A 7500-nucleotide genomic window follows, 5' to 3' on the forward strand; every position below is an offset into this window, starting at 1 on the left:
GTACGTGTGCGTGTGTGTACTTGTATGTGTGTGTGTACGTGCGCGTGTGCGTGTATGTGTGTACATGTTTTCACTTTCTGGTGAAGACGTTCCCAAGCAATTCGTTCCCTCCAATTGATAACAATGGGAGGTTGCGCGATTGCTCCCGAAACGTACACACAATTACACATCATCAGGTATATTCCTCATTAATCTCTAATTCACTCGACTTCCTTGCATTTTTCATCACAACACCACCTGTTAGTTTTGAAGTGATGAGAGAGAGATATTCTTCATCTTAGTGAAGAACAATCTCTAATTCATTCGACTTCCTTATATTCTTCATCACAACCCCACCTGTTGGTTCTGAAGTGATGAAACAGACTTTCTTGATCTTAGTGAACAAATGACTCCATAGAGGAACACCTTAGTGGTATTTTTGATCTATTTACTTCTGATCAATGTGTCTTATAATATTCCGATAATCCCAAATCACTTCGTTCAGTTGCTTCTTTCTTTTTCACGCTCTCAATACGTCATCGATCGTGTCAGGTGGCATGACATCATCGATGATGCCAGATGCCGTGACGTCATAGATGACACCAGAAGATGTGAGGTCATCGATGACATCGGACGTGTGACATTATCGATGGGATCAGACGGTGTGACGTCATCGATTAGGTTAGACGGTGTGACGTCACAGAAATGGAGGAAGAACGGAGATTATCAACTCTCTGGTTTCCAGATTCAACTCGTCTATTCACACTGCCGCCAGGTGATTTTATTCAGCCGAGGGAGACGAACTCCCTAGTGTAGGTCTTATGGTCTCTTGTAGTCTCCTTTATTCCTAAGTTCTTATGTACAGACACTGAAGGAGAAAATTGCATTTAAGTCAAGAAACACTACTTACAGTTCATTATTCACTGAGAAACAAATTCGGAATAAAAATTCAAATGAAAAAATAGCAACATTAAGACGCAAGAGAATTACCTCTGTGACCTTTCTTGCGCCTCGTAAGTCGTGCTCGTGACCTTGTCTGACCTCTAGTGCACCGCTCGGCGCTCTGACAAAACCTGCTTCCTGATTGTGGAGCCAAAACAAAACAAAATTTGCAACAGTAAAAAAAAATTGTGTACACGATTTGCATGAGTGGCTTTTTTCTGTGTCTGTGTGCGTGCGTGTGTGTGTGTGTGTGTGTGTGTGTGTGTGTATGTGTGTGTGTGTGTGTGTGTGTATGTGTGTGTGTGTGTATGTGTGTGTGTGTGTGTGTGTATGTGTGTGTGTGTGTATGTGTGTGTGTGTGTGTGTGTGTATGTGTGTGTGTGTGTGTGTGTGTGTGTGTAGTGTGTGTGTGTGTGTGTGTGTGTGTGTGTGTGTGTGTGTGTGTGTGTGTGTGTGTGTGTGTGTGTGTGTGTTTGTGTACGTGTGCGTGCGTGTGCGTGCGTGAGTGTGCACGTGTGTGATATATGTGTGCAGTTATCTACTTGAGAGTCTAACATTTCCATTCTTAATTAATATTATTCAGATTGAAGTTTGCTTTTGGATTCTTATATATTCTGGATGTAGAAATCAAGACATCTTTCCCTTTAGCTATTTGGTCGACCACAGGACATTTGACCTCAATATGGACCAAAAAGCCCTGTCTTGGCTTTCAAGCTATGTCATTGCAGCTCAATATGTTAGTGGTTTGGTTCCAATTCTGCATAGGTTGGCTTAATCTACCACAACATGATCCACAGAGAAGGAGCGGATGTTGGAGAACACTCACCCACCACCCAGGTGTTTGTGGGGGTCAGGGGGAGTGTGTGTGCGCGCGCGCGCGTGTGTAAGTGTGTGTGTACGCGTGTGTGTACGTGTCACACCTCGGATCTGCTGCAGTCTCTGTCGAGACAGACAGACACCACCCTACGGCAGTGAGCTCAGAGCTCACTATCTGCCGATCTCTGGGTAGGTCTGAGACCACTAACACACCACACAACGGGACAGCAAGGTCACAACTCCTTGACTAACGTCCCGTACCTACTCACTGCTAGGTGAACAGGGGTTACACGTGAAAGGAGACAAACCCAACTTATCTCCGCCCGGCCTGGGAATCGAACCCGGGTTTTCTGGCTTGTGAGGCCAGTGCTTTACCAATCCGCCACCGAGCCGTGTGTGTGTGTGTGTGTATGTGTATGTGAGGGATCCCGTGTATTCATCATCTTTAGTTGTTCCTTTGACTGCTTGTAGTCAATTACACAAATCATATTAACATGTTAAATATTATCTGAATGCATGAATTACGAATAAAAACTGTTAAATATAAACATCTAAAATAACGTAATCTATATGTAATAGTGTTTATGTAAAGATTATGTGGTTATGAGCAGGTAAGATTTTGGAGGTCGGAATTAATGTATGGCTTGTGTGGTTAACGAATGGAATAGACTTAACAACGTATTGAGCGCCGAGACGGTTATTCTAAGAGAAGGCCAGAAAACTTTATGGATGGGAATGATAAGTGGTAAGAGACATGGAACTGCCTAGTGTAGGCCATAGGGTCTCTTGCAGTCTTCTCCGTTCTTATGTTCTTATTCTTTTATGCTTGTCAATTTCAGTCTTATAACTAATTTAAGGTCTAGATGGTCGAGCAATCTGACTTGAGGCTGTCATATCTAACCACCTCGTAGAGCGCGCAACGGCTGAAAAGTAAAAGATAAATAAATAGATATATAAATAAAAAGCAATAAATAAATAAATAAAATAAACAAATAAACAAACAAATACATCAATCAATAAATCAATCAATCAATCAATAAATAAATGAATAAATAAACATATAGAATTAAATTAAGAAAGTCTGAGTCCCATCTTGAAGTAATCGAATAGGCTCGGTGGTGTATGTGCTTAGTCACCTTTGGACGTGTGTCTCACACTGCAAGTGCACCTCAGTTTTTGGCACTGTGCCGGCCCGGCCCCACGCGCTGCACAAACGGAGCGGCAAAGACTTCCTTCAGAACTTGAAGCGCCGAAAGCAGAGCACTTTTTCTCGCATTTTATGGTATCTAGTCTTTTATTTATCTATTTGTTTATTTATTCATGCGTGTATTTGTTTGTTCATTAATCTATTTATTCTTATGTTTGTTCATTTGTTTGTTTATATATTTAATTATTTATTCATCTATTTATTTATTTACTTATTTATTCATTTTGTTTATTCATTTACTTATATATTATTCACTTATTTACATATCTATTTATCTATTTATATATTTATTCATTTATTCATTTTCATTCTGCTCGTACGCTCATCTTTTGGTTTCCTGCATAGGTCAGGTATCTCGCTCCTTCTTCAAACTCATTCACGGCGTCTTCCAGCATCTCAGGTAACAAAACAAAATGAGTAAAAGTCACGACAATATCTTTTGTGAGGCAGGAAGTTTCAAGAAAAAGGAATTTGAAATAGAGGAACTTGATGATATGAAAAAAGGAGCCGGGGGGGAGGGTAAACTTATCCAACTTATCATCCTCTGTGAACTCACGAAGTCTTCATTTATCAACAAGATCTAAATCTAAACTTAAATCTAAGCCGAGGCTAACACTAACTTAACTCCACTTAATCTAACTTAACTTTACCTAACCTAGTCGATCACAACAAAAATTGATATTGGTATTTATTCATCTATACTCTCTCAAAGTAGCTGATTCTTCCATAATCATTTCTCTTTGAAGCTTCTGGTACGTAGTTTCCTCTTGTTTTCTGGTTGCTAAACTGCCGTTAGAAAAATCCCAGTCGTGCATCAAACGATAAGAGATTAAACGAAAATCAACAAAACTCAGACGTTTCCTTAAATCATAACGATAAACTGTCATTGAAAAAAATCCTAGGCGTCCACTAAACAGTAAGATATTAAACGAAAATCAATGAAACTCAGACGCTTTCTTAAATCATAACACTAAACTGTCGCTAAGAAAATAATCCTTGGCTTCCATCGAACAATAAGAGATTAAACAAAGAATAATGAAACTCAGACGCTTTCTTAAATCATTGTTCGTCACTTTTTGCTTTGATTCAGTGGGAGGGCAATAATGGCAGCAAGAGAGAGGGAATACCTTATGTAGTGATGGGCTGCCCGTGAGTACTTTTACCATAATCTTAACACTTTAATGCCAGAAAATATCTGTTCATATGACATCTACCTTGGTCTAAACTAGTGCAAATGACCTGCGACACTAGGAGTTTTCTGACGCTTACCAACATGTAGTTAATAGTTCCACTCTTGATACTTTTAGAAATAGGATCACCCATCACTACCTCCCTCTCCTCAATCCAAATCCCAGTCCTGACCCTAATTGTAATCACACCCTTAACCCTAACCCTATCCCCATTCCCAGTCAAAATCCCGTCCCCAACCCTTAATTCCCCCACTCATCGCCCGCAGATCATACCAACCGTGAGTGACCCTCTGCGGGTTCCCACAAAGAAAGAAAGAGACCTAAGCACTCGCAAGACAAGTGACTGGAAGCAGCGAACACACATGACCACAGAGAAACGACCACGAGTGCCAGAAAGCCAACGAGCAAGCAAGACAGCAAGCAAGTGACTCGACATTCTGGAAAATCTGCCCTTGACCAACGAAACTCCATTTTTCCTGCACTTGTTGGGGCAGGATCCGCTTGGCGACGGCGGCGGCGGCGGCTGCCCATGACGGGTTGCCTAAGCCAGAGGTCTCGGCTAAGGTCACGGATTAGGTCATGGCTTGGGTGGTGACCACGAACTTGGGCCGAGCTGCTGCTGCTGCTGCTGCACTTGGCCTACAGTCATCGTTTTACACTGAGAACGTCGTCATGGTGTTTGAGTTCGCGTGAGTGTGTGTGCGCGTACCGGCGTGAGTGCTTGCGCACGAGCGCATAAATGTCATTAACTTGAAGTTCGGCAGAGATCACTTGTTGACATCAAGGAGGTGTTTGATTCGTTTGCAGGCGTGGTTCTTGCCTCTCTCGGGTTTTCTGTGGCCCTCGGGTTTTATGGCGTTTGCTGGATTTGGGAGTTCGGCGTTCGGTCTTGAGTTGCTTGTTTTGTGTGTGTGCTTGTGTGTGTGTGTATGTGTGTGTGTATGTGTGTGTGTGTGTGTGTGTGTGTGTACGTGTGTGTGTGTGTATGTGTGTTTATCTGTGTGGATATAGAAGTGTGTATATAGAAGTCGGTGAAACTGTCACAAATAGCGATCACAACTTAGATTCAAATTACTAAAAAAGTTTACAGTAAATACATGTGTTTCTAAAATGCCCGATTTTAGTAAAGCTTCAGTTCATAGGACTACGTCAGGAGCTTCATCTTACAGATTGAGAGGCAAAATTAAGCGAAAGACCTTGAAGATCAGAAGTGGGAAATATTTCAAAATACGCTTAATAAGATGATTCATACTTAAACCCTTTTAAGGACAGACGTCCCCCAAACCAGTCTCGCCCAAAATGGCTTGACAAAGAAATTGAAAAAAATATTGCTAAAAAAGAGACAAGCTTATAGGAAATACAAGTGCCTCGGGTGTATCTAATGACTATCAAAGATATGTTTTAATACAGAGAGATTTAAAAAAGACAATAAAAAAAAACGAAACTACAATACGGGATGAATATCACCGATAAATCCAAAGAGAATCCAAAAGAATTCTATAGTTACTTTAGGGATAAAAAGGATATTAGGAATCACATTGGCCCAATATTATCTGCTGAATGAAGGAATGTGTGATATTTTAAGCAAACTATTTTAGTCCAGTGTTTGTAAACGAAACACCTCAAAGTGAGCTCCAAACTGAAGCCTGAGAAAAGTCTAGGGTGAACTTACTACGGTAAATATAACAAAAAGAAAAGAATAAAAGGTGTATAGAAAAGCTCAGAGTTAATAAAACACCAGGGCCTGACGGTTGGCATTCAAGAATCAAGGAAATTAAAAATGAGTGTGTTGTTCCATCAGAATTTTTTTCTTCAAGAAATCCATCATATTCGGAGATGTCCCAAGAGAATACAAGCCAGCTAACGTTACTCCCATATTCAAAAAAGATGACAAAAAGAAACTAAATAACTACAGGTCTATAAGTTTGACTTCAATCGTAGGAAAAATGATAGAAACAATCATCAGAGATGCTATCGAATATCATTTAGAAAGTAACCGTTTGATAAATGATAGCCAGTAAGGTTTCAGACGAAAACGTTCTTGCGTGACTAACTTACTCGAATTCTACAACACCGTTATCTCGAATTATGACAAAAGAAACAATATAGATTTAATGTATCTAGACTTTGCAAAAGCTTTTGATACCGTCCCCCACGAAAGACTACTTACTAAATTAGCTTCACACGGAATAAGTGGTAGCCTATTAAGTTGAACTAGTAATAGGTTAAATGATAAAAACAAGAGTTATTTTAAATGGAAAAACTTCTAGATGAAAAAATGTTACGAGTGGAGCTCCTCAAAGCTCCATTCTTGGGACACTTCTATTCATATTATATATAAAGGATATAGACCAAGGACTAAAATCTATTGTTTCCAAATTTGCTGATGATACAAAATGTGTCGAATGGCAGATGATTATTTATACCAATTAGATATTCAAGAAAATTTAGATATATTACAGCAATGGTTTGAAAAGTGGCTAATGAAATTTAACACAAGTAAATGCAAGGTAATGCACATAGGTAAAAACAACAGTAAGTACGATTACAAGTTATTTGGAAATTCGTTAACAAAAGTGGATAGTGAAAAAGATCTCGACGTAATTATCAGTAACGATCTCAAATCATCTAAGCCTTTGAGAAAGCAATAAGATTCTAGGCCTGATTGCGCAATCTTTTGATTTCAAAAGTCCATCACTCATTAACAAGCTATATAAACCATTAGTTTTACCACATTTGGAATATGCTGTTTCCGTATGGTCACCGAATTTCATTAAAGCCATAGATAGATTGGAAAAAGTACAACGGCGAGCCACAAAACTGATTCCAAATATGAAAAATAAATCATACGAAAATAGACAAAAAAATTATGAATCTGTTTCCCCTAAAAAAAGCGTAGACTCTGAGGTGACTTGGTACAGGTCTTTAAGATTCTAAAAGGAATTGACAACGTCAAAAGTGACAAAATTTTCACACTGAACGAGTATCAGACAAGAAATAATGGTCTCAAAACGGTCTGGAAATAGATTTAATTTGGAAGTGGGTAGAAACAACTTCTCCAACCGTGTAGTTAATGAATGTAGTTCATAAACTTCCTGCAGAGGCAATGCAATGTAGTTCAGTTCGAACTTTTAAGATTCATTTAGATAAACACTTAAGCAGTATGCTGTAATGCCTACCATTGATCTCATTTTATTTGTTTCTTTGCTTTGTTACCATATGTCTGTTTGTTTATTATTTGCTTGATTCTCATTTATTATTAGCTATATGTCAATTAATTATTATTTACTACTTACCTGTTTGTTTATTATTTATACCTATGCATTTATTTATGTATCTTATTTATTATTTACATTATTATAATTT

Source organism: Oratosquilla oratoria, chromosome 6 (assembly GCF_046742065.1).
Source record: "Oratosquilla oratoria isolate Oo_2021 chromosome 6, ASM4674206v1, whole genome shotgun sequence".
Classification (NCBI taxonomy): domain Eukaryota; kingdom Metazoa; phylum Arthropoda; class Malacostraca; order Stomatopoda; family Squillidae; genus Oratosquilla; species Oratosquilla oratoria.